General features: G+C 42.6%; 1 pseudogene; it reads right to left on the bottom strand.

Annotated features, from left to right (window-relative positions):
* Positions 1-266: 266 nt before the first annotated feature.
* LOC131416270 (zinc finger MYND domain-containing protein 19-like) lies at positions 267-972 on the bottom strand (annotated as a pseudogene).
* Positions 973-9,084: the final 8,112 nt, after the last annotated feature.

The raw sequence follows: 9,084 nt of genomic DNA, 5'->3' as shown, positions 1-9,084 counted from the left end.
ATGAGTTTACAAACACATTAACATATGCATAATGAGAAGCGTCCTGGAGGGAGCCTCCCCAGCTGTCTCTGCTTGAGATTAACCTGCGAGGGGAGCGCTGTGCCGCGCGAAGTGCCAGTGACCCGGGGCCTCCGCGGCGGCTGTTCTGGGTGCGCGTGGCTGGCTTCCTGGGCGCCTGCAGGTGCAACCACCAGTCAGCGTCCGCTGTGTCGAGGAAGAGCCCGGAAGCCGCGAGCTCGGGGCGGCGCTGCTGCTCCGCTGCCGGGTCATCGCTCCGGCTCGAGCTGGTGCTGGAAGGGCCTGTTCTCCCGACAGTGCATCCCCTGGGCGTCCCAGTCCTCTGCTGGCACTGAGAGCCCCAGTGCCGCGCCGTCCGGCAGCGCCCACAGATGGTGAACACCCGGAGCTGCTTCTCAGTCACCGCGCAGGGAGGAGAACGGCACTGTTGAGGTGCAGGAATTCTCCTCTCCCACCACGTGCCCACTGGCATTATATGCCAAGTCACATTCAGGAGGAGGAACTGCCCTTCTATGGGGTCCGTGGGCAGCTGCTGAATCACGAGCTAACATAAGCTTTGCTTCCCTTTGTTTGCTGGAAGTCTCTTCGGCTTTGGACGGCCAGCCCCAAGGCACCGGCTACAGATTGTCCAGGCGTTGAGATGCACCCTCTGGAACCCGGGAGCGAGGACTCCCCTGTGCCGCTCCCCCAGCAGCTCATGAAGGAGCCCTCCAGACCCCCTCCCTCGGTTTTTGTCAAAGGCTTGTGCAGATATCACAGCACCATTTCGTCTGCATCTACTTCCATTCGGGCCTCAAAGGGGTAGGTGTCCACCAGCAGGACGTCTTGCTCGTCTATGAGAGTGTACCTGCTCTTCCCGGCCACCTGAGCCTAACCACACGATGCCCAATTTGAAGTCGGTCATGGCCCGGCCTGCACTTGGCCAGCAGCGCTGCTCCCTCAGGACAGTGGTTCTTTTTAGTTAGATAGTACCACTCAGTGCATTTTGTTGGAACTACCATTGACTCCCAGCACACATCTGTTCACAGGGAATTTGATTACGGAAATGGAAAATTTCAGTTACTCTGCATTAACTTACTTAGCTTGGTCAGGGATGTACTTCTAACCCACTCACCAACAACTATAGTCACACTGCATTCATTTCACTGCATTCATCTCATATCAAAGGCTTCAGGACCTTATAGTGCAATCTGACCTGGCTACCCAACCCGTGACGTATGTGCCCCAGCTTCCTCCTTGCTAAGGGACTGCAATTCCAAGATCCTCCCTTACATTACTGCAAGTTTATTGAACTCTCTCCCAAAATTCTTTCGCGTAATATTTTCATTGACCTATTAGTAACTTTGCTTCCCTTTTATCTTCCCATCACTCCATTCTTTCTTTTAAATGAATTTTCAAAAAGGATTCTTTATACATGTATGCCTTGAGGAAAAGGATCCTACCGTATTTACTTGGGTGATCCCACTACAGAGTCTGGAACACAATGAGTGTTTAGAGGATATTTGTTGAATCTGTAGATGGATGGTTAAATGGATGAATATATCGAAGGAAAAAAGAAACTCTCTTGCTATTTCCTTTAAATAGATAGTTTTTCCACTAAATATTTGAATTTTCAAAGCATTAAGAGGCAAACGTCAATCTGAAAATGCAGACACAAAATGATGTCCTAAGGTTTAAGAAGAAGTATCTGGGATTTCATGGACAAACAAGTTTGAAAATGGTATAGTATATTCCCCTACTTGGAGAGTCTCAATGTACATTAACATATTAAAGGCTCTGAGATAGTCTGCCACTAAAAAAAATATCTGATTGAGTCTTGTCTGGAAATCATCTTTGATTCCTCCCTTTTCTCCTCACCACCCACATCTAATCTATCTGCAAGGTCTATGAGTTTGACCTCCAAATGAACATCTGCCCACTTCCCTCCAACACTGCTGCTATCACTCTAGTCCATGGCACCATCCTTTCTCACAGGAGTAGTACAATGTCCTCCTCATTAGTATCTCTGCTTCCACTCTTAGTCTCCTACAACCATTCCAACAAAATACCCAAAATGACCTTTTAAAAACATAAATTGATCCCCTGCTTATTCCTAAAATGTACCAATGGGTTTAATGTTCTCCAAGTCCAGTTTTCATATATTGGTCTACAAGGCCTTATAACTTCTGGCCCTCAGCCTTCCCCTCAAACCCTATCAACCACCGCTCTCCTCCTTGCAGGCCACTCTTTTGTCCACTAAGCTTCCTTCTCTGCCTTTTCTGTGCCAAGCCCTCTCTTACATGAGTGCCTTTGTACTTGAAGTTTCCTCTGCCTGAAGATTTATCTCCTTTGGCTCTTGTCATTAGCTTTTCTTCATCCATCAATCCCCAGCTCAAGCATCATCTTTCTGAAACCCCTCTCAAGAATTGGCCTTTCCCAGTTACTTCTCACCACATCACCAACTTTATTTCCTTTGTAGCACTCAGCACCATTTGAACTCTTTTTTTGTGTGTGAGGAAGATTAGCCCTGAGCTAACATCTGTTGCCAATCTTCCTCTTTTTGCTGAGGAACATTGGCCCTGAGCTAACATCTGTGCCCATCTTCCTCTATTTTTTGTATATAGGATGCCTGCCACAGCATGGCTTGATGAGCAGTGCATAGGTCTGCGACCAGGATCTGAACCTCAAACCCTGGGCCACTGAAGCAGAACACGCGAACCCAACCACCATGCCACCAGGCCAGCCCATGAACTTGGTAAAATTCTGATTTCCTACACTAGAATACAAACTCTAGGAGGGCATCAACCTTGTTTATCTTGCTTACCAGAATATCCTTAGAGCCTAAATAATGCCTGGCATATGGTAGGGAATAAACATTTTTTGATCAAATATGTTTATTCATGGGACCCTCTTTCAAGTAAAAACGATTAACATTCCACAGAGCACATTTTGGGAAAGTCTAATATAGGCTGAAAAGTTACCATTTTACATTAGAAGTTCATGTATATCTTCAAGGAGTTAATAATTTCTATTCATATATAATGGGCTTTATAATTCTGACATAAAAATACCACACATGCTCAAAAGTCCATTACAAAGTATATCTTAAGGGTATTAGGTAAAGGCTATATATCGCCCATGTTAATATATTTTCTCTAGCCATGCGTTCTAATTTCTATAAAGAATTCTCCTTTCTTTGGATAATTTCCTTATGACTGAGTCCATCCTCGCTTGAAAAATTCATGTTCAAGGCTTCTGCTAATAAGCCACTTATAAGCTTGGAAATAATTTGAAAAATGTCATAGTTTTTTGGTTTTGGTTTTGGTTTTTGTGTTTGACTAAGAGACTGTAACCATCATACAGCTTTATTTCTTCATTTATAGATTGGGAAACCAAAATGAGACCCAGAAAATTTGAGTGCTTTTTTCAAAATCATGCAACTTTAATTAACACTATAGTCTTGGTCCAGTGTTATTTTCACATTTTGTTCTATCTTCCTTATTTTTCGTTAAGTCCACAGGGCAGGTCTTAGACGGAGTACACAAGGGTCTGGACCCAAAGGATGAGCTTGAGAAACACCTCATTTCAGAGAGGATGCTTGGAAAGACCCACTCCCATTTCCGTTACAGTGGAGCAGCCTGATTAGCTGTTCATTATGACAGAAGTCGGATTAGATGCCAATTTTATTTCCCCTTTACCTTCTGATAATTGGAGGGGCTTGTCCTAACAAAGAAAGTCTTCACAGCTCCTCTCCCATTTATATTGCCAAGTTGCCTACAAGCGGATGGTATCAGAAAAGGAAATAATGTACAACTTCTTAATAAATCAAATTAACACTAATGTTCTTATAACTTTTAACAGATCTTTTAAAATTATCTTGGTGTGGTTGATGAATGATAAAATTACACAAGTCTTGAGTGGGAAGATATGAAGAAGAGAAATAAATCTTATCCTTCTTCTGCTAATACACACAGAGTTTGACACAAGAAGTTACCTAAGTCAACCAGAAGAAGATAGCAATCCTAATAGAAAAATGGGCGACGTATACAAACAGGCAATATACAGAACAGGAAATCCCAAATGCCTATGAGAAAACATATGAGATAATCAAAGAAATGCAAATTAAAACAACCATTAATTTTATGTTACAGTTATTTTAAAAGGCAAAAATTAGAAGCTGATTGACTTAAAGCAAATTACGGTAAGAATGTATGCTTGTGTATGTGTACGTGTGCACAGGCATGTGTGTGTCTACTTGTGTGCATATGCATGCGTGTGTAAGAAGTCTCGTACATTGCTGGCTGGAAGGTAGACAAAATCTGCTGTTCTCAAGAGCAATCTGGCACTATTTGGTCAAATTAAACATATGCCTACCGTCCGACTTAGCAATTTCGTTCCATAGAGTATTTCTTTCCAAAATTCTCACGCTTGTCTGGAAGGAAACATGTACAAGGATGTTCACAGCGGTATTGTTTGTGGTGGCAGGAAGTTAGTAGCAATTTGGAAGCCCATCACTGGTGAATTAAAAGGTAAACGTGGTAGACGCACACCAAGGAGTACGTGGACAGCTGGAAGCAACAGAACAGATGCACACAGAGCAATGTGGGTGCATCTTAATTACACACTGCTGGATACTAAAGAGCGAGACACAATGTGATTTATATCACAATAATAAATGCAGAAATTAAAAACAGATGCTCACAATACACATTTTTCAAGAACACATTTTTTTTTAAAAATACGCATTAAATGTATTAGAACGGTTGCCTGTGGAGGACGGGCGAAAAGGAAGGGGCTATGGGGAAAAACAGAAAACTGATACAGTAGTGAATAAAAAATGACACAAGAGAAGCAAGGAAACAAATAAAAGATAACAAACAAACCAAAAATAAACAACTGCAAGCACAAAAAAAAGAGGAAACTAAAGGGAAAATAAACAGAAGTAAAAATTGTTTTACTTCTTCAGAAGCAATATGAAATCAAAGCCCCCAAAGATGAACTGAAATATCCTCCTACAATTTCCCTCCCCTCCCACCTCGGGGAAAAAGCCCCACCCTTCATCTCCAGCTCATGTAACTGTGGAAGAGTTGCAGCTGTAGGACTGACTGGGTAAGGCTGTGCTCTGGACAAAAGCATAAATGCCACTCGTGTGTCTGAGGTTGAATTCCTTAAGATAAGTGCAAACCGGAATTGGAAAAGAAAATCTCTCTCTATTTTTGCCCAGGGGGTGATTGGAAAAGTTGAGTTTGGCTTCCTAGGCTGCCACTGTACCAACACATTGTTTAGGAGAGACCAAGAGACGCGAGGACTTGTGAGGAAAGCCGGGTTCTAGCTGGTAAATTGGAAAGTTAGTGTATTGCTTACCAGGTCGGTAGATTATGAAAGTCTTACCATAAAGACATAGCATAGCTTCACTATGACTCACACAAAATTGCAACAATTTTCTGTTTAATAAAACTGCTTTGCAGAATACATAAATTACCCGCTTCTCCAGTTCCCCTCATTCTGATACTCAATTTTGTTCATCTCTATTTTGTTGCCTCACCTAGTTCCCTGATGGTAAAGAAAATTAGCAGACTGAAGCTGCTGAACTATTCATTTTAAAATTTTTACTTATTATAGTTCAATGGATATGTCAGAAAAAGCAAAACCACAAAGATAAAGTCCACTTAGCTTTAAGCAGTGTGCTGCATTTGAAGGAATTTTGCTGTGAAATTATTGGTGATATTTTTCTGGAAAATGACAGTATAACAGAAAATGAGTTGACACTTTTCAAATAGGTATTGGAGATGCTTTGGTGTCCTTGTCACACAATCACATGTATTCTCAGGATGCCCTGGAGTTTCTGGCACAAAGACAAGACAGCACAAGAATTGATATTAGACAGTCAATTTACATTCACCCTAAGATATGTGATTCTGGGGAATGCAGTGCATTTCTACAGTTAATACTGCAGCAGTAGAAAATATTATGGGCATCTCTATAGCCAAACTCAAAATATACAGTAACATTTTAAGCATGTTTTTAAAATACAGCTCTTATGCACTGAAGCCAAAAGGTATTTGGAATGGCTAAGACAAGAAAATATCTTTTGGAGTCAATAGAATGCAAGATTCCCTCCCAACCCCTCTGCCATTACCATCCATCTAAATCCAGTTAGAAATCTATGTATGCTAGCCATTAACTAAAACTCTTCCCCTCCTCTGCATTCCCACCCGATTAGCTTTCTCCTGAGAAAGCAACCATCGAGAAGCTTCAAATGATGCCAACAGTAAACTCTTTCCAAAGGTCTACGCTACATGGGAGTATCTAAATCAGGCTGGATTCATCTACCATTAGTGGAACAAAGCGTAAACCATAACCTGTAATGTTTTATAGCACTGAACTTATGACTTAAAAATTTTACTTTCCATCAATTTATTCTACAATTCAAAGTCCTGAAAACACCCCTATTCCAGGAACTGTGGAATTTGAAAGGCAATATGAGTGATGATTGCTGCTCTCCAGAAGCTCAAAATCCTGGTGATGTAATGCTAAGGAAACGGAGGAATAAGTGTATGTCAAGTAACTTGTGTCCTTACAAAGAGTGATAGTCATTACTATTTAATGATGAAACTTCAGGTGTTATCTCAAGTTTCCCACCATTTAGAGATAATAATTTTAACAGAAAGAGTTACTGAGAAATTAGTCAGTACCTTGGTTTTTTGATTCCATAGACCCAAATAATAAAAAGAATGAAAAAGTAATATTCTCCTTCATGGGAAGCAGAGTTTTGAATTCTGGAATCCCTTGTCCTAGAATTAATGGCTTTTTATGATTGAGATCCAGAGGAAGTGAATTAAGTTGGCTTATCCTCAAGTGGCAGGGGATGGCGGGTTTTGAGTTTTAAAGGTAGAGATAAGTGAGGCTAATGAAAGTCTGTCAGAGACATCAGACTATTCCTACTACATGCCAGGAAGTGTCAGGAACATTGATAGGGCTGCTTGTGCAACCAGAGGGAGAATGACTCCCAGCCCCAACTATGTGATTGAAATTGGACATTCTACTTTTCTCACATTCAAGTGTCATAAATCCATTCATATCCATTTCATGAAAATAAACTAAGGTCTGGTTTACAGCCAACATGAATTTTAAAAGTCTCTTCCAATGACTTATTCTATGAACTCCTGGAGAGCTTATTTTCTGTTTTTCAGGCTTATGAAAAGCAAGAATATTTCATCATTCAGTTAATATTTATTGAGCCCATTCTTTGTGCCAGACCCTGAGGTAGACACTAGAAGTACAATAAGAAAAAGGACACTATTCCTGTTCTTGAGTAGATCCCAGCTGAGTAAGAGATACTGGCGTGTAAAGAACTAATTACATAATAAGTAGAGTCATAGCCAGCCATGGTGATCTAGTAAAGATTTGGGCTCTCTCACTGGCACAGCTGGGTTCGTTTCCTGGTCAGAGAGCCACAGCACCATCTGTCAATTGTCACATTGTGATGGCTGCATGTTGTTGTCATGCTGAAAGCTATGCCACCAGTATTTCAAATACCAGTAGGGTCATCCATGGCCAACAGGTTTCAGTGGAGCTTCCAGACTAAAACACATTAGGAAGAAGGATGTGGCCACCCACTTCCAAAAAAATTGGCTGTGAAAACCCTGTGAGTAGCAGTGGAGCACTGTCTGATATAGTGCCGGAAGATAAAAAGATGGCCCAACAAAAGGGGGCAGGGTCCCACTCTGCTGTACACAGGGTCATTAGGAGTCAGAGTTGATTCCATGGCACTAACAAGAGTCATCAAAAGTCATAGACTGCACACTGGAAGGAGCAGAAGAGAGTAAAAAACAGTCCCTAGGGAAGACTGTATATTGGATGTGGTGCCCTCACCCCAGTCAGGGCATGCTTCTACCACCATGACCAGAGTACTGATTGATGCTGGGAGACCCCAACCCTTTGAATAATTCAGGATAACTCTGCATGTTATCCTAGCTTCTGAGCTCCTTAGAAGATGGCTAGGGCCTTTGTTATGACTGCATCTGCCCTTTTCTAGTCCAGGAGTAGGCCAATTTTTTCTGAAAAAGCTGGTAGTAAATGTTTTAGGCTTTTCAGGCTACATCAGTCTCTGTTGGGTATTCTTTTTTTTTTTTTTCCCCAACCCTTTAAAGATGTAAAAACCATTCTTATTTAGCTCAGGGCCATATACAAACAGACTATGGGCCAGATTTGGATTGCTCAACCCTTTTCCAACAAAAACTACTTTCCTCATCTGCTCCCCACAGGTGTTGATTCCAAGAGGACTCCCCAGTAAACATCCTGTAAGCAAATCTCTGACTCAGAGTTCACTTCTTGGGGAACCTGACTATAACAGCTTGGCAAAGGATGTAATTGAGACTGAAAGGTTTAACAACAGTTTGCTAGGAGTGATGTCAGCATCATGGCAGAGTGAGCTGTTCCCTATGTCTCTCGCCTCTAAGTTACAACTAAATTGGCATTCATTAACCAATAGAGGATTCTCTACACCACACAACAGGATGCCTGAGAGAGACATGCAGCCATACATGTGAAGGTGGGTAGAGTGGATTCCCCAGTAAGCAGTGGAACTAAGTAAGTGGCCCCCCTTCCCCCTCGCCCTCCCTGGTGGCAACCATCCAGGTTGCCAATCCTCACTCAGTGAATGGTGAGACTATAAGTAGAGGCAGGGCAGCCCAGTCTGCACACGAACACTTTCAGAGTGGTAGCCTGGCTTGTGGGAGCACCCACCTACAGTGGCGGTGACTCAACCCCTGAAAAGGTGTCCCGCCCACCAAGTGCAGCAGCTCAGCCAAACTGCCTACTGGCACAGAGCCAGACCCTGCAACCATGACCTGCCCGCCGAGCACAGATGCCCTGCCCAAATGAGCGCAACTCGCCTAGTGGCTGCAGCCCAACCCACACAACTACTAATTGATGGGGCAGGATCAGAAAACACAGCTCCTGCCCCCCACCCCCAGTGGTGGCAGGTGGAATCTGTGACCTGATACTACCACAAATGCACTGGCAGAGGATCAATTCATCAAACACCATGAAGAACTACAGTAGCACTGCAGAGCAGAAGGAAAA

This window comes from Diceros bicornis, chromosome 17, assembly GCF_020826845.1.
Source record: "Diceros bicornis minor isolate mBicDic1 chromosome 17, mDicBic1.mat.cur, whole genome shotgun sequence".
In the NCBI taxonomy this organism is placed as follows: Eukaryota; Metazoa; Chordata; class Mammalia; order Perissodactyla; family Rhinocerotidae; genus Diceros; species Diceros bicornis.
Note: the sequence above shows the minus strand (reverse complement) of the source record. Positions and strands in the feature narration are given on the sequence as shown.